This window comes from Barbus barbus (genome assembly GCF_936440315.1).
Source record: "Barbus barbus genome assembly, chromosome: 45".
In the NCBI taxonomy this organism is placed as follows: domain Eukaryota; kingdom Metazoa; phylum Chordata; class Actinopteri; order Cypriniformes; family Cyprinidae; genus Barbus; species Barbus barbus.
In genome coordinates this window covers 3534391-3556197 of record NC_136723.1, presented here as the reverse complement: position 1 = coordinate 3556197, position 21807 = coordinate 3534391, and the positions used below count along the sequence as shown (strand labels likewise).

General features: G+C 36.7%; 1 protein-coding gene across 1 annotated transcript in view; it reads left to right on the top strand.

Annotated features, from left to right (window-relative positions):
- Positions 1-21807, top strand: part of LOC306864184 (tyrosine-protein kinase transmembrane receptor ROR2-like) — an 89056-nt gene that overhangs the window by 1085 nt on the left and 66164 nt on the right. The gene's annotated exons all lie outside the window — the stretch shown is intronic.

The following is a 21807-nucleotide window of genomic DNA, read 5'->3' as shown; positions in this document are numbered from 1 at the left end:
GTTTGCAAAAGGTTTTTATTTAAAAATTGGTTGTAAACTGACAAATATAGATTAAAAGAACCTAAATAAAATGAAAACAAAGTTAGACAAAACAATACAGTATTTAAAAATGTTAACATTTCACCGTTTTCTTATTTTTCCAACTTTATCTTGTTTTTAGGTGTTATGCCTTCAAAACGGTCTGCGCTTAATGCACATTATTACATCATGACATTAATGTTTATAATTTCTGAAAAGAGTATTACTGTTAACTACAGCCCAGCTGGTTTAAGCTGGAAGTAGCTGGTTTCACCTGGTCTCCAAGCCTAAAGAGGTGGTCAGAACCCCTTTAAAACCAGCTGAACAATCTGCATCGGTTACGTTCTGTTGAGTCTTCCCCTGGATTGTCTTCAGTCTTGATGTGTTTCTGCCTGTCCGCAGGAGGTTCAGCTCTTCTGACTCACACTTTCAACCATCAAAAAGGTGTAGGAGATCTCCAACAAGCCCATTGACATGCTAATTGATTCACTTGCTAATAAAAGTCCCTGAAGCACAGACAACTGAATCAGCTTCAAACAATGCAGAGCCTTGACTGAGTAGTGGGCTTGTGCTTTCAGACAGTCAAGTCTTTATTTGCAGATCCTTCACTGTAATGCCTGCTCCTTTGAGCTTAATGCCTGCTCCTTTCAGCCGTTTGCATATTTACACTTTCCAGTTTTTGGAGGTTAATGCTGAATTAATGTGCTAATCATTAAAAAACAAAAGGGGTTGGTGTAAGGCAGGGGTTCTAGGCGATATTCAACCCCCCTCCAAATATCATGATCCACTTTAGAAGGAACCCTTTTCTAAAATATAAAGAGAGGAGAAATTTCTAGAAAGACAACAAAGGTACAAACCATTTTTTTTGATGCTTTCAGAGATTATTTATTTTTGAGATCAAGGAGAAATGAGCACATCAAATAATTTAATTTAATTTGTTGATTTTTTTTATTATTATTAATTTAATGTTTTAAATGAATGAAAATTTTCAAAATTTCCACAGACCTTACAGTTCCTTAAGGGGTCCCTGACAGTTAATATTAATTGTAGGAAGTATTGTTTTAGTATCACTGAGTTTGTAGTTTAGTTTTTACTTTTTCATATTGTAATAGCTTTCATTTTTGTATTTTTCAGTTTTATTAGCTTGTATTTTATCATTTTTGTTAGTTTTTAAAAATGTTTTAAGTATTGTTATATATCTAAACTATATTTGTCAATATAGTTTTTATTATATTTATTTCCGTTTTAGTTATTTTATTACAACATGGAAAATGAAAACAAGAAATTTTGACTAGTATTAATAAAACCAAGCTCAAGTTTTAGTAATAAGTAATTAATAAGGACTATGATTTCTGGCATCGTGACAATATGAGACTGTTTAAAATGTTATTTAATAACTATAATAATAAAATAATAAAGTGCAGATGCATTATGATAACGGAAATCCAGGAGTATGGTAAAACGCGCAACTGTTAGAAAATAAACAAACAACAAAAACAACTTTTTTTTAATATGATAGATGCCCTGAACATGTTTTTATGAGACCCACCCTGCTATACCTTGATGGTCTTCCATCAGAAAAGTCCTGACTCAAAGAAAGCCGGTTGTCCAGCCGGTTTGCCTTGATTTTTGAAACAGAAGCGTGATCGGTTGTCCTGTATAAAGGCCGTCTGTGGACCCCCGTGAGCAGCGCTGCTGTTGAGCTGTGAAATGAGCTGGACATGATTGTAGAGTTCAGTCAGTTAATCCAGAGTTGACCAGGGCAAGAGGAAAATCTTCAAAGCACCCATCATAAAAAAAGAGCGGCAAGACAGCTGATCCTTTTAATACTTTTGGAAAGAGCCAGTTTAGCCATGGCCCATGGGAAAGACCTCGTCACATACCCGTGTTGGACGCCTTGATGTTAGTCATTCTGGTTCTGCAGCATCTCTGTACTAATATCAAGGAGGTATTTACCAAGAGTTTATTTGAAAAAACGGATAACTCCGTTTTTATTTATTTTCACAAATCAAGTTTTTGTTTGTTGTATTGTTTTGTTATTATTTAATCAAAACAACCCAAATGCTGTTTGATTGATATTAATTGGAATGCAGAATAAAAAACATGATTTTTGAATATTTTTAAAAACTGAGTTTTTGCAAATGAACTCTTCTTACATTAAAAAGGGTTTGCATTAAACAAAGTTTGGGGTCGGTGAGATTTTTCTCATGTGTTTGAAAGAAGGTTCTCCTGCTTCCCAAAGCTGCATTTATTAGCTCAAAAATACAGTAAAAATTGTAATATTGTGAAAAATTATTACTGTTTAAAGTAACTGTTTTATATTGTAATATATGTTTTAAAATGTAATTTATTTCTGTGATAAAAGCTGAATTTTCTGCATCATTACTCCAGTCTTCAGTGTCACATGATCCTTCAGAAATATTCTGATATGCAGCTGATTTTCCATTTTGAGTTGTTTATTATTTTTGTGGACACTGAGATTTTTTCCAGGCTTTTTTTCATGAGTAGAAAGTTCAGAAAAACAGCATTTACTTAAAATATTTTTTGTAACAATGTAAAAGTATTTACTGTCACCTTTGATCATTTAAATGCATCCTTGCTGAATAAAAGTATTAATTTCTTAAACAAAAAAAAAAAGCTTACTACATTTTTGAATGCAGTGTAAACTTAAAAGTTGAAACAATATTTTAATGAATTGTTGTTTGATATGTTTTAATTAAATAAAGGAACAAATGCGGAAACATACTTATAAATCTAAATAATTGTAAATATTACTAATATACAGTGGTGTGAACAAGTGTTGGCCCCCTTCCTGATTTTAATTTTTTTTTTTGCATGTTTGTCACACTTTCATGTTTCAGATCAAAGAAATTTAAAAAATGAATCAAAGATAACACAAGTAAACACAACATGCAGTTTTTAAATGAAGGGTTTTATATTTTTTTTTATAAAGGGAAAACAAAATCCAAACCCACATGGCCCTGTGTGAAAAAGTGTTTGCCCCCCCTCCCCTATTAAAACCTAACTGTGGTTTATCACACCTGAGTTCAGTTTCTCCAGCCACACCCAGGCCTGATTACTGCCACATCTGTTCACAATCAAGAAATCATTTAAATAGGGCCTGCCTGACAAAGTGAAGTAGACCAAAAGATCCTCAAAAGCTACGCATCATGTTGAGATCCAAAGAAATTCAGGAACAAATGAGAAAGTAATTCAGATCTATCAGTCTGGACAAGGTTATAAAGCCATTTCTAAAGCTTTGGGACTCCAGCGAACCACAGTGAGAGCCATTATCCACAAATGGAGAAAACATGGAACAGGAGTGAACCTTCCCAGGAGTGGCCGGCCGACCAAAATTACCCCAAGAGCACAGCGATGACTCATCCAAGAGGCCACAAAAGACCCCACAACAACATCTAAAGAACTGCAGGCCTCACTTGCCTCAGTTAAGGTCAGTGTTCATGACTCCACCATAAGAAAGAGACGGGGCAAACATGGCCTGCATGGCAGAAATCCAAGACGAAAACCGCTGCTGAGCAAAAAGAGCATAAAGACTCGTCTCAGTTTGGCCAGAAAACATCTTGATGATCCCCAAGACTTTTGGGAAAATACCCACCCCAAAGACTTTTGGGGTGGTGATGGCGCAGTGGATAAGACACATGCCTTTGGTGTGAGAGACCCGCGTTCAAATCCACTGTGAGACACCAATGTGTCCCTGAGCAAGACACTTAACCCCTAGTTGCTCCAGAGGCGTGCGACCTCTGACATGTATAGCAATTGTAAGTCGCTTTGGATAAAAACGTCAGCTAAATGAATAAATGTAAATGTAAAATAATCTGTGGACTGATGAGACAAAAGCTGAACTTTTTGGAAGGTGTGTGTCCCATTACATCTGGCGTAAAAGTAACACAGCATTTCAGAAAAAGAACATCATACCAGCAGTAAAATATGGTGGTGGTAGTGTGATGGTCTGGGGCTGTTCTGCTGCTTCAGGACCTGGAAGACTTGCTGTGATAAATGAACCATGAATTCAGCTGTCTACCAAAAAATCCTGAAGAACAATGTCCGGCCATCTGTTCGTGACCTCAAGCTGAAGCGAACTTGGGTTCTGCAGCAGGACAATGATCCAAAACACACCAGCAAATCCACCTCTGAATGGCTGAAGAAAAACAAAATGAAGACTTTGGAGTGGCCTAGTCAAAGTCCTGACCTGAATCCTATTGAGATGCTGTGGCATGACCTTAAAAAGGCGGTTCCTGCTCGAAAACCCTCCAATGTGGCTGAATTACAACAATCCTGCCAAGATGAGTGGGCCAAAACTCCTCCACAGCGCTGTAACCGACTCACTGCAAGTTATCACAAACGCTTGATTGCAGTTGTTGCTGCTAAGGGTGGCCCAACCAGTTATTAGGTTTAGGGGGCAAGCACTTTTTCACACAGGGCCATGTGGGTTTGGATTTAGTTTTCCCTTCATAATAAAAAACTTCATTCAAAAACTGCATGTTGTGTTTACTTGTGTTATCTTTGATTAATATTTAAATTTGTTTGATCTGAAACATTAAAGTGTGACGAACATGCAAATAAATCAGGAAGGGGGCCTACACTTTTTCACACCACTGTATAATATATATGTATTTACCTCTAAATAAAATGCATTGAATTGTTGCTATGCTTTGGTTAGGATTCATACCATGCACTTTGGGGCTTTATTCTGTATATTTAGCTATATAACTGACTAGTAAAAAAAGACAGATCACGACTAGTATTAAAAATGCCATTTTAAGGTAATTGCAAGATGGAAACAAATGTGGAAAACTGAAATGGAAATGAGTTTTGGTGGACTGATGAATGCAAAGCAGATGATTAACGCAGTGGAGCTGATTCAGTACAGCATCGGCTGCAGCAGATGAAAACGCTTTCGCTGCTGTCCATAGAGACATCAGAAAGAGGAAATATGTCCCTGACTGCCAAGCCAGTTAAGAGCACTGCGGTCCGCGCACGTGCTTGTGGAATGGAAATGTTTTTGTAACATTATTGAACCCTTGCATCCCTAATCCAAAGCATCTCTAACCAAAACATGGCAACAGAGGTCAGCACCATCACTGTCCTTCCTGAAGAAGACGAGGAGTTTGGTGGAAAACAGCACCGCTGTGGATCATAAGCCCATGCAGGCAGAAGATCTCAGCGGTGCGTCATCAGGAAACCTCATCAAAACATGTAACGGTGGAATGATGCTGGAATAAAGCAGTGCAGACTGATGAGATCGCAGCAAATGAATGCGCTCTTACAGAGCTTGTTTTGCTCAAAAGTTTGAGATTAATGAGGTTTTTTTTTAAATTAAATACTTATATCCATGAAGGATTCATAAATTCATCAAAAGTAACTGTAAAGACGTTATATTTAAATAAGTTATATTTCAAATAAATGCTGTTGTTTTGAACTTTGCATTTATTAAAGATATAGATATAGTTACACTGATAGTAATAAATGTTTCTTGGGCAGCAAATCAGTATATTATAATGATTTCTGAAGGATCATGTGACTGAAGACTGGAGTAATGATGCTGAAAATACAGCGCTGCATCACAGAAATAAATTACATTTTCACATATAAAAGTGATTTTAAATTGTAATATTTCACAATTTTTACTGTTTTAACGTTATCAAATAAATGCAGCCTTGGTGAACATAAGAGATTTCTTTCAAAAACATCAACCCCAATCTTTTAAATGGTTATATGCAATCGAAGTTGCTTAGTAATGTAATGCAATGTCAAGTTCTTTGAAGTATAATGGAGGTGGACACGTTTATTGCAAAGAAGTTATTAGCTTTGTATAAATTATAGAAACATAATGCAATAGCAAAGTGATTTATTTTTTATGTTTGCCATAACATATATTACTCTGGGCAAGTGTTGTGATGACAGATTTCTCTTGCATGCTATATTGCGGTTTTATGCATTAGTACATTAAGGGCGTGACTTTACAGTCGGCTCCACGTTGGTCCTCTTAGCAGCATGAAAACAAAACTCTTTCATATTTTGATTCAGGTCAATGACTTACACGAACAAGACGTTTATGGCTTTTCCTGTAATCTTTAACATATTACTGCACTCTTCCTTCTTCCTCGGTCTAGAATGCTTGTATTTTTGAAAAAGAATCACCCGTGAGCCATTTATTTGATACTGATTATTTAACCACATTAAATCAAAAGGCTTTTTTGTGCTACTTTCATACATTTTGATCTAATGTGTTTGAAAATATGACCAAGCAGTTTGTTGTTATCCTAATTTTGCTGAGTCAGATTTTTGGCATAAAATAACCAGACATTTTAAAGCCTATTCTGTAAGTGCTAACCTACACTGTAAAAAAAAAAAAGAATCTGTAAAATTTACGGTAAAAATACGGCAGCTGTGGTTGCCAGAATGTTACTGTAAAAAATATGGTAGCAACATTTTAGGTTTTTACGGTTTTAACTTAAATTTCATTTCAATACCATAATTTCATTAACTGATATAATGTTAATATACAAACCTAGTGAAGTGTGGAAATCTGTTTAGTGCCTTTGTAATGCACTGATAACCACCAAAAGCAGGTGGTGATTTGATTGATTCTTTTTCACTTCCAAAAATGGTATACTACCGTAAAATTACATGTAATGTCCAATTCAGTTTTTCACTGTATATAGTGGCACTTACCGTTAAAGGTGCACCAAGTGATTTTTGAAAAACACTTTTGACCGCAGTGTCGGACCAAGTCCCAAAACAAACTTGCAGCCAATCAGCAGCAAGGGGGCGTGTCTTGCAATGACTGAGAAGAGAGCGCTCAATTTGAGTGTACAGGACGGATATTAGTAGATCGACTATAGATAGAAAGAGGAAAATATCAGAAACAAATTTTTAAAAATTTCAAAATAGGGGCGAGGTCCTGTCGGGTCCTGTCGTGTTTGTTTGGTGCTTTCAAATGTCAACATCTTTTGGCATAAATCGCTTCGTGCACCTTTAAACATTTAACAGGTTTTTACTGTAACATTTTACAGTCTTTTACCGTTAAAATCACGGTAATTTTTTACAGTGTAGACAAGAAGCGGATGGTCTAGTGGTCAGACTGACAATCAGATTAAATGGTAATCGCAATTTCTCACATTTGACTTTATATCTTATACTACTGAGGAAAAAAGTCAGAATTGCGAGAGAAACTTTATAATTCTGAGACTATTTTTTGTTGCAAGATGTAAACTCAAAATTGCTGACTTTTGCGACTCTTTTGTTTTTTTTCTCAGAAATGCAAGTTTGTATCTCACAGTTCTGACTTGCGAGAAATACAGTCTGAATTATGAGAGAAAAAATCTCAATTACCTTTCCTGGTTGAAACAGGCTTCCGTAGATAATGGCCTCATTGTCAAGTAATAAAAAAATAAAAAAACTAGGTTTGATTTTATAAATTTTCCATTTTGTTCCTTTTATTTTTGTGGCCATCAGTGGTCTATATATCTGCTCATATTTTACGTTCATATATCTGCTCATATTTTACGTTCAGCGGTGTGATAAACAGCCTCTCCGCTGTGCGCCAAACATGTCCTGGGATTGTTCTTTAAGTGCCTGTTGTTGGACATCTTTAGTCGGTAGACTCCCACAGCTATGATTGTCCTTGACACCTTAAGGACCCTGATTCGTCGAAGCGCCACATTACACCAACAAGGTGAAATTTTTCCAGAGGCCACCCAGAGTTAGATTAGAAATAAACTTTAACGTTGAGCAGAGCCTCAGTACTTCAGCACTAATCTCTCCTTGGAGGAGAAGGACATTAATGTGGTTGCCTTCTGTTGGAAAATTGGCCTGAGTCTCTGTCTTTGGTGCCACTCCGCTGCTTATGTTGGAGTTATGTTTTTCCACTTTGCATGACAGATAAAAATACAAATCAGACAAAAAGCAAAATGCTTATTCATGCTTATGTCATATTCATATGGCAGCATTGAGCTGTGTCTTTCATTAGAGATATTAGCTCAGCCAGATGCTTTTGAGAAGACTGGAGCTGAAGAAGCGCACATACTCAGATTTATCAATGCTGGAGAATTGAATTTCATGCAATTTAAAAAGATATATTACAAATTTCAACTTGCAAACAAACAGGTGTGGTAAAAATCTACTTGCATAAATATCACATTTAAAATACATTTTTGGGAGATAAAAACTGACTTTAATGGAAGTATTCAGTCATACTGTTTTCACTTGATTTGCATTACAAGCTATCACAATCTTACTTTTTGCCATATAAATATCATTATCTGTACTAAATTGTGTATGTTTTGCTCAGTTTGGGCTTCTGAGCTCATGCTGGAGCACTGTATCATACGAGCCATAACTGCTTGATATCAAATGATACTAAAAAACACATGCAATTTCATTTTTTTTTTAATATTTTGTCTTAAGGTTCCGTAAACTGTTCAATAAAAATGTTATTTCATATGTCAGGCGTTACAGGGTTAAACACCATTGAGCTGCCATGGGTCCTTAATGAAATGGGTTAGTGTGATCGTCAGGTTAAGTTGTTCAGATACAAAAAGAAAAAGTGCAGCATTGAAATGCTCATAAACATAATTTCTCAGCTATTGAGCTTCTCAGAGTGTATCAGAGCCTCGGTGATGACAGAGCATTGTTCAGTTCTTATGGAGCTGTAAGCCGCTTCATTCAGTAACTGTTTAAGTGCAAGTTCTGGCAGGAACTTCTGTCTGTGCTTTGGACACTTCAGTCTGAGGAATGAAACCGTACCTGTAAAACATCAGCACGTTTTGTTTAGTCCAAATTTGAATGGAACAAACATATTTCATGAGGTGTCAATCCTGCTGGGCAAAGCACAGGAAAAAGCAGCTGTCCGCCTCCATAAATACCACTTGATGTGTTTAGATGAGGAAATGGCCGATCCTCTAGCTGATGTGTGTTCAGAAACTGCAAGAAACTGCCTTTAATCTAGTGCCTTGTAAGATGTTAATCAACAGTACTTGTTTGTGCATGAGCATTGCTGTGTGTGTGCGTGTGCGTGCGCGTGCGCGTGTGCGTGTGTGTGTGTGTGTGTGTGTGTGTGCATGCCTGCAGGCAATGTTGGCAGTCTTTCCCAAAGAGAAAGAGGGTCAGAAAGCTGTGTGTTCAGAAGGGAGGGTTGTGGGTGTAACTTGCAAATATGGATAAAAGGAAGATTGTGGAATAAAGATGACTTTCAAGATATGACATTGAACAAACATCCACTGAACTAGATGTTCAAATCAAGACATGTCAAAAAAGCAGGTGTTACTGTTATCTCAGATATTTTGTGGAGTCCCACTACAGCAGCATTTATGGAAAGCGTTTCTAACGCCAACCTGAACTATGACTTGTTAGTTACGGTCATGAACTGCAAGTATGCATGCTTGTGGACTTTTGAGAGTAATGTGTCCTAATCCGGCACAATGCATTAATAGCCCCGATAAACTCATGGTAAAGTTTTTCATATTTTTTCCCCACTTTCATTATCCAGGATTAGAAAGAAATGTGAAATTGCTGTGAGGTGGTATACTGTTTTCGACACTCCAATGTATTGATTTTTTTTTTTTGTCTAACCTCAACAGACTGAAGTAAAGAACCAAAAAAAATCCATGATTAACAACGTAGAATACCGCCATCTATTACATGAACCAATGGCAGTTTGATTGTTTTTAAAGCAATAGTTCACCTAAAAATGAAAAAAATCTTGAAAGATACTTGCCCACAGCTCATCCAAGATGTAGATGAGTGTGTTTCTTCATCTGATTTGGAGAAATGTATCATTGCATCACTTGCTCACCAATGGATGCTCTGCAGTGAATGGGTGCCGTCAGAACGAGAGACCAAACACTGATAAAAACATCACAATAATCCACACCACTCCAGTCCATCAGTTAATGTCTTAAGAAGAGCAAAGCTGCATGTTTGAAAGAAACAAATACATCATTAAGATGTTTTTAGTTTCAAGTCTTCACTTCTAGGCAAAATATGAGTCCATAATGCGTAATAATGCTTCCTCCAGTGAAAATCTCCTGTTGTCTCTCACATCAAAATCACCCACAAGTTAAAAACACTATAATGATGGATTTGTTTCTTACAAACACGCAGCTTTTCTCTTCTCGAGATCTTAACTGATGGACTGGAGTGGTGTGGATTATTTAGAGGTTTTTATCAATGTTTGGACTCTCATTCTGACGGCACCCATTCACTCCAGAGCATCCATTGCTGAACAAGTGATGCAATGCTACATTTCTCAAAATCTAATGAAGAAACAAACTGGGATGGTCTGAGGGTAGGTAATCTTTCAATATTTATTATTTTTGGGTGAAGTCTTCCAGAAGTTTTGAACCACTGACTCAAACTCCAAAGCACCTTTTGTTTTCACCAGATTTAGTCTGAAGTATATTGAGGCCTTGGCTAATGCACTGTCAGGTGAAATCTCATTTAACCATAATCCTGCTTCATTATATCATTAACCATCATATTTTTTCATGGTTGTATAAAGACAGAACAATAACATATATATATAACTGAAACAATCAAAAACGTAATGGGTCATAAACTGGAAGCCAATGTTTCATTGTGCATTTTGACAGTTTCATAGTGCAAAAACATCAATTTTTATGAATGGCACTTAAATAAGACATTTGTAATTCCTGTAGATCTTTCATTCTAACAGGAATTTACGAAACATCCTTCCCTCGACCGCTCCCACAGAAAAAGAAACAAACGTCTAGCTCGCCTGTCCAGATAAAGTTTGCTTTTGCAATCCTTCCGCCGTCATGAATCAAGGATCTGTAGAGAAGCTTGCGTGGAAGCTGCTGGAGAAATGAAATGTGTTATGGCCGTCAGCCAGCGATAGATCTGTGCGTTCATCACCCATCCGTCATCTCCAGCGAGGCCTGATTCATGTCTGCGGCGGCAGGTGTTCACCGCGGATCACTGCACTCCATCAGGTGACGGAGACGACAGATACTTATCCTCAGAGCCTCTCAGCGGGATAAGCCAATTGTGACAAAAAAGTTGCAATTACCCAATTTACCTGATATCAACTCAGATATCAACTTGCAATGGCAGGAAAAAAGTCAAAATTGCAAGAAAAATGACACAATTACCTTTTCTGACTTTCTGACTTTATTTCTCAGAATTAAAAGTTTAGGCCTATATCCCACAATTCTGAGAAATTGCGACCTTTTTTCTTGCAATATTGTATTGTTCTCAGAATTGCAAGATATACACTCGTGATTCTGAGAAATTAAGTCACAATTCTGGGTTTTAAAGTCCGAATTTTGAGGGGAAAAAAGTTGCAATTACCTTTTTCTGATTTATTTTGAGAGTTTGTCTCAATTCTGAGAAAAAATTCAGAATTGTGACTTTTTTTTAAAATTCATTTTAATAAATTATTATTATTATTTAAAAAATCAGTCATCATGGAAATAGGCTTCCATATCACTCCCCAAAATGGTATTTAATTTGAAGGGGTCATCAGATGCCCATTTTACACAAGTTGATATGATTCTTTAGGGTCTTAATGAAAAGTCTATAACATACTTAGGTTTAAAAATGTGTTTTTTACACTACCATTGAGAAATTTTAACCTATCAAAATCAGCTCTGTTATCTAGTCCATGTTTCTTTAAATCTTAGTGAGCTCTGCTGACTCCGGCCCTGTCATCCGTGGAGTGATGAGCAGACCATAGATGTGTAGAGTCCCTATTCGACCGCTCCAGATCCGTTGACGCGTCAGCCATCTCGCATTCATCATAAAATCAATAGGGATGCACGATATTATCGGACTGATATCGAAATCGGCCGATAATGACTTTAAATGTAAATATCGGCATCTGCCTGATATGCAAAATTATGCCGATATGTCTTGCCGATAAGAAGAAGGGGTTAACTCGCATGTGCTCAGGGTGTGCTAGCGATTAGATCACGTCAGCAATGTGGCTCATTCTTGAAGCAAAGTTTTGTCTGAATGATGAATAGATTGACTGTTTTGGATCGCTGCATTTAATGTGTGAAGGCATGTACAGAAAGACGCGTTCGGTGTGGGATAGAGTAAACCGTTATAGCACAAGCAGGGGCAGCAGTGACAGCCTCCCCCAGGTCCTAATGCCCGTTCGGTAAGGAGTTTTAATAGTAGGGGCGCTGTTGGCCTACTTCTAATTAAATTAAAAGTAAAATAGCCTACACAAATAACATTTAGACTGTGTTTCTGATTAAATAAAGCAGTAATTGATGTAATAAAATAAGTATGTTTTGATTTAATGGTCAGAAGCTATAGCTTACATGAAAAAAAAATCACAAACATGACACTTGTAAATTAAATAATTTTATATATACTGATTTATTCATTAATGTGTAACGTTTTATTTTTTAAACAAATCATGAGCTCTAAAAGATTTTCAGAATTTTTACAACTTTTGTTTTTGACCATCTACAAATGTTAAATCTTAAAATAAAATATTAGGGTTAACACTGCATCTTTCTGGGGGGAAAAATGCAGCGATTGATATAGTTGATTTATATTTATTTTCAAAGCTTCAATGTACTGTTAAAAAACCTTTATTTTTTATTTAATTCTAATAAATAAGTTAACCAAAATGAATAATATTTTGCTTATAATTTCTGCACAGGAGAGACTTGGTGTTGTTTCCAAACAAAAGGAAATATATCGGTATCGGCATCGATATCGGCCAAAATGAGTTGAAAAATATCGGCATATCGAATATCGGCAGAATTCCAATATCGTGCATCCCTAATATTCAAAGATATACAAGCCTATAACTTGCTGTTGTAGACGCACACAGTCAATGCGCTCAAAGATTCGCAGACCATTCCAAAAATGGCGGATGGCTTGCGTATCGCGGCCTATAGAAACAGTTGATAATGAGGCATCTATGTATCTATAGAGCATACCAAACTTCAGCCACGAAACTGGCTAAGTTGCACATTATCAGGAAAGGGGATTTGCAAAGATTCATAAAAACCCTTATGCTCACTTCTTCTGTAGAAGAAGCTGGATCACAAATGATTCGGGCGAACATAGATGCATTTATGTAGATCGGGATCGGCGCATTCACTTCAAAACGAAAGTAACGCTAATCCTCTGCGTCTTCAGCGGCTCAGATGTCAGGAGTAAATGATGACTGCTATGTTCATTATTACTTCCAACAACTAAACACTTCAATCGCTTAATCTGAGGCATTTTGTCTTCCCCTGCGCCGGAGGTGGACCGCTCTCAGCTCACTCAGGGCGGTCTAAGGTAAGACTCTAGTGTCAATCAACTCTCGTGGGGGCGGCCTGTACAGAACTACGTCATTCTGACAGGAATCTCAGGACAGCCTGATTTGAGAGAGAGGATTTTAAAATAGGAACTTAAAAAGAAAAACACTGGGTGGATTTTTATCATTATAGGATGGATGTTCACACACTTCCAACACGCATTAGTTCAAACAACTTGAAAAGAGAATTTTGCATCCGACGACCCCTTTAAGCATTTATTTAATTTTTTTTACAAACTATGGCCGAATATATAGCAGAAAGTATACATTGTAAACTGATTGGCTGCAAATTCTTCAAATCAAAGAACGATTCATTTGTGTAGTTTAGATTCTTGCAGAGACATTATAGCTGTTTTCCAATTGATGTAACTGATATAAACCCGTTCCTCTTGTAAGTTCGAGGACGAGTGTGTGGCTTTTATGTTGCATAGTGATGTGATTTGTTTCAGTCTTTCCACCTTTTCTTCCCTGCAGTTGTCTGAAAGCAGTATTGAGCCATTGATTTTGATTAATACCTGCTCTGATAGAGATGGAAGTGTGTTTTCAGCAAACTGCTGTTTCATGTGGAGCTGCTGAGATGCCGGGCTCTTTAATGATACGCTAGGAAATCTGTTTTTAATTTGCCTCATGAACAGTCACAGGACATTGCCTCATGTTTAATACTGCATACTTCCACAAGTATGTAACGGTCTACCATCGCCTGCCTCTTTTGGATTGGGATGTATATTTTCTTCTTGGACTCTGGACTCATTTTAGCTTCTCTTTATCATAAACCTGTGCAGTTCAGTCTCACATTGTGATTGTCGTCTGCAGCTGTAGAAAAAACCGGTCGACTCATTTTCCTTTGAGCTGTTTTTGTTCAAACTCTTAATAGAATTGTTGTTTCAAATGAACTGCACAACAAAACAGTTTCATATGAAGAGACCAAGATTTTCTTAGATAAGCCTTGAAAGTTAGCTCTGTTCCAAAACCGTAGACCATAATCCCTCATGTTTGGGCCGTAGGATATGTTTGTTCTCAATATTTAGAAGAGAAGGAACTTTCAAAAATAATAACCGTAAAGGGAACAGGTTGTGAGGGAGGCCGATTGGCTTTCGGGGAGGTGTGTGTGTGTGTGTGTGTGTCAGTCAGATCTCAGCAATATCATCTTATTAGGTGAGAAACAATTGGAAACGATTACACCTATTACATTAAGAGAATTTTTGTGTTTTATGTCTCTTTATGTTGTAAAACCTTAATATGTCATGACTGGGTTGTGAAAAGAGTGTTTCATAAAAGAATAAAGCTGGGTGGGATCAAATGTTAGAGGGATTCATGCTGAAAAGGAAAGTCATTTTAGAGGTTATTGCATTTTGATGAAAGACACTTTTTTTTTTTTTTTTTTTTTTGTAATAAAGTGCACAAATGAATCTCTCTCTCACACACACACACACACAGAACATGCAGTAAGTTTTGATTTAATGTTGACCTTTTTTTTTTTTTTTTTTTTTTTTGTAATAAAGTGCACAAATGAATCTCTCTCACACACACACACACACACACACAGAACATGCAGTAAGTTTTGATTTAATGTTGACCTTTAATATTGACCCGGTTATGATGGACAGTTTTGTTAACCCAGCCATTGGGATAAAATGACCATCTGTGAGCTACCTTGATGATAAGGTTGATGCTTTAGCCGTCTGTTGATAGCATCTGAGTTTGTATTTGGAGGAAAATACCAAGAGTGTGCAGACAAGTCAGTATTATGTGATGAAACCTTTGTGTTGCCCTGCCGTTGGTTCTTTGTGTGTTTGCTTACTGGCTCAACTCATGTCTGATTTGCTAGCATTCAAAAAAATATTTGTTAAAGAAATTAATACTTTTTAAATTGATCAAAAGTGTCCGTAAACACATTTATAATTGTACATAAGATTTCCATTTCAAACTTTATATTCATCAATAAAAAAAATAAAAACTCAAGAAAAATTTAGTATTAACAATTAAAATGTTTGAATGAACTTCAGGAAGCATAATGAATGATGTGATTAAATAAAATTAATGACTTGCATTTTTTTTGTGGCAATCTTAATATATAAATATATATTTTATACATAAATTGTATATACACTACAGTTTTTTTTTCAGCAAGGACAAAAATGAATTGATAGAAATCTGTAATATTATATATTTTATTTCAAATAAATGCTGTTCTTTTTAACTTTTTATTAAAGGTGCCATAGAATGCATTGATACAATATTTTAAATTGTTCTCTGATATCTACATTAGTAGGTATGTGGCTTAGGTAAGGGCAAAAATGATCCAGAAATAGTTTTACATGTCCATTTACAACCCTAAAAATTCTCCCCAGAAAGAAACGGTCTGTTATTAGCTTATTTGGAAAGGTTATGAATAATAATGTTGAGCTCTGGTCTGATTGGCGGGTCATTTCAGTAGCTCACAGGGAAAATATATATTTCAATACTTTCTTGTGCAGTTATATCGTTGGGTAATTATACTGCAAATAAAATGCGGGCATCAGTGAGCCGTTATTAATATGCGGGGCACTGAAACTGCTTTGGAATGCACGATCGCTTTTACTTTCACTTTCGAGATTCGCGATCTCTACTATGGAGTATAAACTCCTTACTCTGTTTATGTGGTAAGTGAAATCTTATGTACTGTAACAGGCTACCGCTAGCAAGGAGCTAACCATGTCCCTTTAGTGACTCGCTTTATTTTATTAGAACGCGTTATTTGCTTTCCGTGCCTTTCTGAATACAGACACCAACCCATTCCTGCACTTCACACCCCCTGCACAGCCTGGAACATCCCAGCGGGTGTTTGGTTAAATTTTGGCTGCGACGTCGGGTGACCAAAATTCAATGTAAATTCAACGTCTAATGTCAATGCTAAATTGATGTCCAATACTGACGTCCGCTGACGTTGAGATTTTGTTGTTTTTAGGTTGTGTAACCAAAATCCAACGTTGTCAACATCAAATTGATGTCAAATGTTGACGTCAACCCGATTTTAATTTTCAACCAAAATACAACATCTGTTCGACGTCAAGTCCAACGTCAACCTGACGTTACATAGACGTCTGGTGCCTGCTGGGATAACATTTATTTCCATGATCTGCCATTTTCTCTGTTGTCCTTGCTCTTATTTCTTCACAATACCTGCAGATCTTCTGATGATTTGGCCCGGCGGCTGGCATAGAATATGGGCGGGTATATGCAAATGTTGGGGGCGTAACTATTAGTGATCCGACTGTTACGCAACAGTCGGTGTTATGTTCTGATTTGCCTGTTTTTCAGTGGTCTTTTTTATTCACGAGATTTATGTAAGTAGGAAACAATGGTGTTTGAGGCTCACTGTATATCATTTCCATGTACAGAACTCTTATTATTCAACTGTGCCAAGGTAAAGACAGTTTTCCATTGTATGGCACCTTTAATCAAAAATATTGTAAAAATATATCACTGTTTCCACTAAAAATATTAAGCAGCTCAACTCTTTTCAACATTTATAGTAAATGCATATCAGTATATAAGAATGATTTCTGAAGATCATGTGACACTGAAGACTGGAGTAATGATGCTGAAAATTCAGCTTTGCATCACAGTAATATTGTGAAATGTTTTATATTTAAATATTTTAAAATGTAATTTATTTCCAGTTATACTGTATTTTTCCTTAAATACCGCTTTGGTGAGCATAAGAGACTTTAAAACATTTAAGAACATTTTAAAAAATATTCCTGACCCCAAACGTTTTAAAGGTATGCAATTAGGTCTCTATTTTTTTTTTTATTCGTTTATTTATTTTTATTTCTTTATTTTGGAGGTTTCAGTTTCTGCCAGACAAAAATCATAAATCTGATCACTTACAAAAGTAATAGCACTCTTCTCAACCAGTTGTATATTAGAGGTATTATTCATGTCTGTAGCACAAATAGTGCAAAATATACAAGTTAGAAGTCAATGTTGGTTCAAAATCTTGTGCGTTTACACTAGCACCACTAATGAGAACCTTCTAGAAAGCCAAGCGATGTTGGTCATTTTATCAATAAGATGGCCTCAAGCATTTGGGCCTTAATGGAACCCAGACAGTGAAACTAGATGTGCCTCTATTTATTGAAAGTGTACACAATGACATCTGCGTTTCATTTCTCGGCCAGTGCAATCATTCGTGGCTTATGTTATGAGCTCTCTCTCGTTCACTTTCTCTCTCATGTATTTGATCTCGTGATGTTTACCTTTCCCTTTTCTCTGATTGAAATCAGCACAAACACACACAAATGCACACATCTCCCTCAAACCTTCCCAGGGTGGAGTTTAAACCTGAAGATCGGTGGTCAAACAGTTGTAAATTTATCTTTTTGCCCGGTTTAGACACACAAGCCGCCTCACACCGTGTTCTTTGAGCACTGTTGGAGGCTTTACCGTAGTAATAAAGACCAGATGATGCCGGAGAGAGAGAGTCCGTAAGTAGCTTTGGCTCCAGCTGCCTGTCCCAGTAACTGTAGTGACTCATGTTAGACGTTTAAAGAACTATATTACCCAAAAAATGAAGAACATCATCCTTGGTATTCTGTCTCCCAATATTATTTTCTTTATTCAGTAAAATCTGAATGCCCAAGCTGTTATTTTCCATTCACCAAAAGTGGATGTTGATTTATACTGCCAAGCTCCGCAAAGGAGGAAGAAACATTTCTTTCTTTCTTTTGAACACAAAAGCCCTATTTTGAAGAATGCTGATAACCAGACAGTTGATGGTTGCCATTGACTTTCTTTTTGTTTCCATATTATGGAAGTCAATGGGGACCAGAAACTGTTTGGTTACCAACATTATTCAAAATATCATCTTTTGTGTTTAACAGAAGAAAGAAACTCATTCAGGTTTGGAGCAACTTGAGGTTGAGTAAATGATGACAGAATTTTCATTTTTGGGTGGTTTCTCTTTAGTATATTTATACCATGGTCTGTCTGAATACTGGATTCTGATTGGCTGGCAGGTATGCAGTAAAACCGTTTAATGAATAGGTAGTTCCAAGTCAGTTTAATCACCGTTCTGTATTAATGCACTGCTTTAATTGATGCACACTAACCAACACACACACAGAGAGAGAAAGAGAGAGAGAGGTCGGAGATTGTCAACGCTTCCTTGCGATTTTTAATAAAATAGCCTAGATACTAGATTGCAACATTATATTCCTCATCGCTGTTTTGTAGTACCACAGCTTCATTGTTTGTAGAGAGACTCGCAGACACAGCACACGCAACTGTCATCTCTCTCTCTCTCTCTCCCTCTCTCCCTCTCTCTCTCTCTCTCTCTCTCTATATATATATATATATATATGTATATGTGTGTGTGTGTGTGTGTGTGTGTATATATCTCTCTCTATCTATCTCAATCAATAATTCATTGACAAATGCTATAATTCATTCAAATAAATGTGATCTTATCGCATTATTTAATCCGTGTCTGATTTGAAGCGAGCAGAATGCTAGCGCTAACAAGCCGTAATTGATGAAAATAACCATTATTTTTACCCTTCTGGTCAAATGTTGCACTGAAAACATCATTAACAGCTTTAACTTGTCAGTGCTGACAAATGGCCATGGTATAAGCGGGATAATGCACGGCTAGCTGTGCATTAAAGGTTAATGCACTTTGTGGAGACAACCACCGTGTCGTGCATTAAAATGGTTTAATGCACAGCTAGCCTTATATAAAAAAAAAAAAAAGTTTATGCTAAAAATACGAATTTATTTCTTTAAAATCTTTTGAATGGTGTATTTTAAAGATTCTGGTGAACCTGTTATTTCCTTCAAAACAAAAAAGTAACCTTAATTTTACAACCCGAATTCCGGAAATGTTGGCACATTTTTTAAATTTTGAATAAAATGAAAACAAAGACTTTCAAATCGCATGAGACAATATTTTATTCACAAAAAGAACATAACAAATGTTTAAACTGCGAAAATTTTACACTTTTATCCACTAAATTAGTTAATTTCAAATTTGATGCCTGCTAAAGTTCTCAAAGTTGTCACGGGGGAAACAAAGGGCTGAAAAAGCAAGACATTTTGAAAAGATTATGTAACACTTTAGAATAGGTAACACTTGATAGCTATTAACTACGACTTTTCCCTCAATAAATTATTAATTTGCTGCTTAGTTAGTAAGGTAGTTGTTAAGTTTAGGTATTGGGTAGGATTAGGGATGTAGAATAAGGTCATGTAGAATAAAGCATTAATATGTGCTTAATTAGTACTAATAAATGGCTAAAATTCTAGTAATATGCATGCTAATAAGAAACTAATAGATGTAATCTTAAAATAAAGTGTTACCAAAGATTCAGCTGGGAGAACATCTAGCAACTAATTAAGTTAATTGACATCAGGTCTGTAACATAAAATGGATGTCTTAGAGAGGCAGAGTCTCTCAGAAGTAAAGTTGGGCAGAGGCTCTCTAATCTGTGAAAGAGTGCGTAAAAAGACTGTGGAATACTTTAAAAACAACGTTCCTCAACGTCAAATTGTAAAGGCTTTGCAAATCTCATCATCTACAGTGTATAACATCATCAAAAGATTCAGAGAAACTGCAGAAATCTCTGCGTAAGGGACAAGGCCAAAAACCTTTGTTGGATGCCCCGTAGTCTTCGGGCCCTCAGACGACACTGCATCACTCATCGGCATGATTCTATCATTGACATTACTAAATGGGCCCAGGAATACTTCCAGAAACCACTGTCGGTAAACACAATCTGCCGTGCCATCTGCAGATGCCAACTAAAGCTATATCATGCAAAAAGGAAGCCATATGTGAACATGGTCCAGAAGCGCCGTTGTGTCCTGTGGGCCAAGGCTCATTTAAAATGGAAATCAAAGTTTCAAAGTGGAAAACTGCTCTATGGTCAGACTAGTCCAAATTTGACATTCTTGTTGGAAATCACGGACGCCGTGTCCTCTGGGTTAAAGAGGAGGGAGACCTTCCAGCGTGTTATCAGCACTCGGTTCAAAAGCCAGCATCTCTGATGGTATGGAGGAGCATAAGTGCATATGGTATGGGCAGCTTGCATGTTTTGGAAGGCACTATGAATGCTGAGAGGTGTATATAAAGGTTTTAGAGCAACATATGCTCCCCTCCAGATGATGTCTATTTCAGGGAAGGCCTTGTTTATTTCAGCAGGACAATACAAAACCACATACTGCAGCTATTACAACAGCACGGCTTCGTAGTAGAAGAGTCCGGGTGCTGAATTGGCCTGCCTGCAGTCCAGATCTTTCACCTATAGAGAACATTTGTCCCATCATTAAACGAAAGATGCGTCAAAGACGGCCACAAACTCTTCAGCAGCTGGAAACCTATATCAGGCAAGAATGGGACCAAATTCCAACACCAAAACTTCAGAAACTCATAACCTTGATGCCCAGACATCTTCAAACTGTTTTGAAAAGAAGAGATGCTACACCATGGTAAACATGCCTCCATCCCAACTATTTTGAGACCTGTAGCAGGCATCAAATTTGAAAAACTCATTTTGTGCATAAAATTGTAAAATTACTTAAGTTTAAACTTAAGTTTGTTATCTATCTTCTATTGTGAATAAAATATTGGCTCATGTGATTTGAAAGTCTTTTAGTTTTAATTTTATTAAAATTTAATTTTATTAACATTTCCAGAATTTGGGTTGTAATTAATTTAAAAAATAAGTTAATGTTAGTGCCCCAAACTTTAAAAAGCATAAATCACTGTCTACTTTTGTAAAATGGAAAACAGAAGCTTTGACATTCTGTGACTTTTGAACGTCTCCTTTTGCGCTCTACAGATAATTTTTTTTTTTTTTTATATTCTCTTGTTTCCTTTCAAATATGTTTAGATTATTCTTTTCAAATGTTTGAGTTCAAATATTTTATATTGTGTATGTTCAGCTTTCTGGTTCTGTTAATGTCCCGATGTCTTGATCTTATCAAGGCTTTGACAGCAAGCAGATCAGCTTATATGAATGCTCTTTTAAGTGGAAAGCCCTCATCTGATCAGGATCATGATACGGGATTGTGTACAAGCAGGGATGACAAGCCATGTCAACTGAGAGGTCTTTGCCCCTCTCCAAGTAAGGTAGGAAGAGTCTTCAAGCATTTATAAGTAACCCTTTTTAGTTATCATTATCAGACCGTCATCCCGGACGGTGGCAATTAAAGTGGAGTCTGAGTCTGTTTGCGTCAGACAGCGACTCTGGCTAATTACAGGCTTGTCTTTGTGCAGATATGCATGACAGAGATGCTCTGTTAAAGCATTAGTGTACAGTCAGTGTGACTCAGATACTGAGGAGCCTCATTAGTCCCCCTCCTCACTTCCTGTGCCCATGTTTCACCTCGCTTTTGCTCTTTAAGCACTCTGTGTGTGTCATACACACCTGTCCAGAGCACCACAGGTTAATGACATCTAATAGTTTTGTATTTTTTAGGCTCCATTGAGGTCATCTATTTGCTTT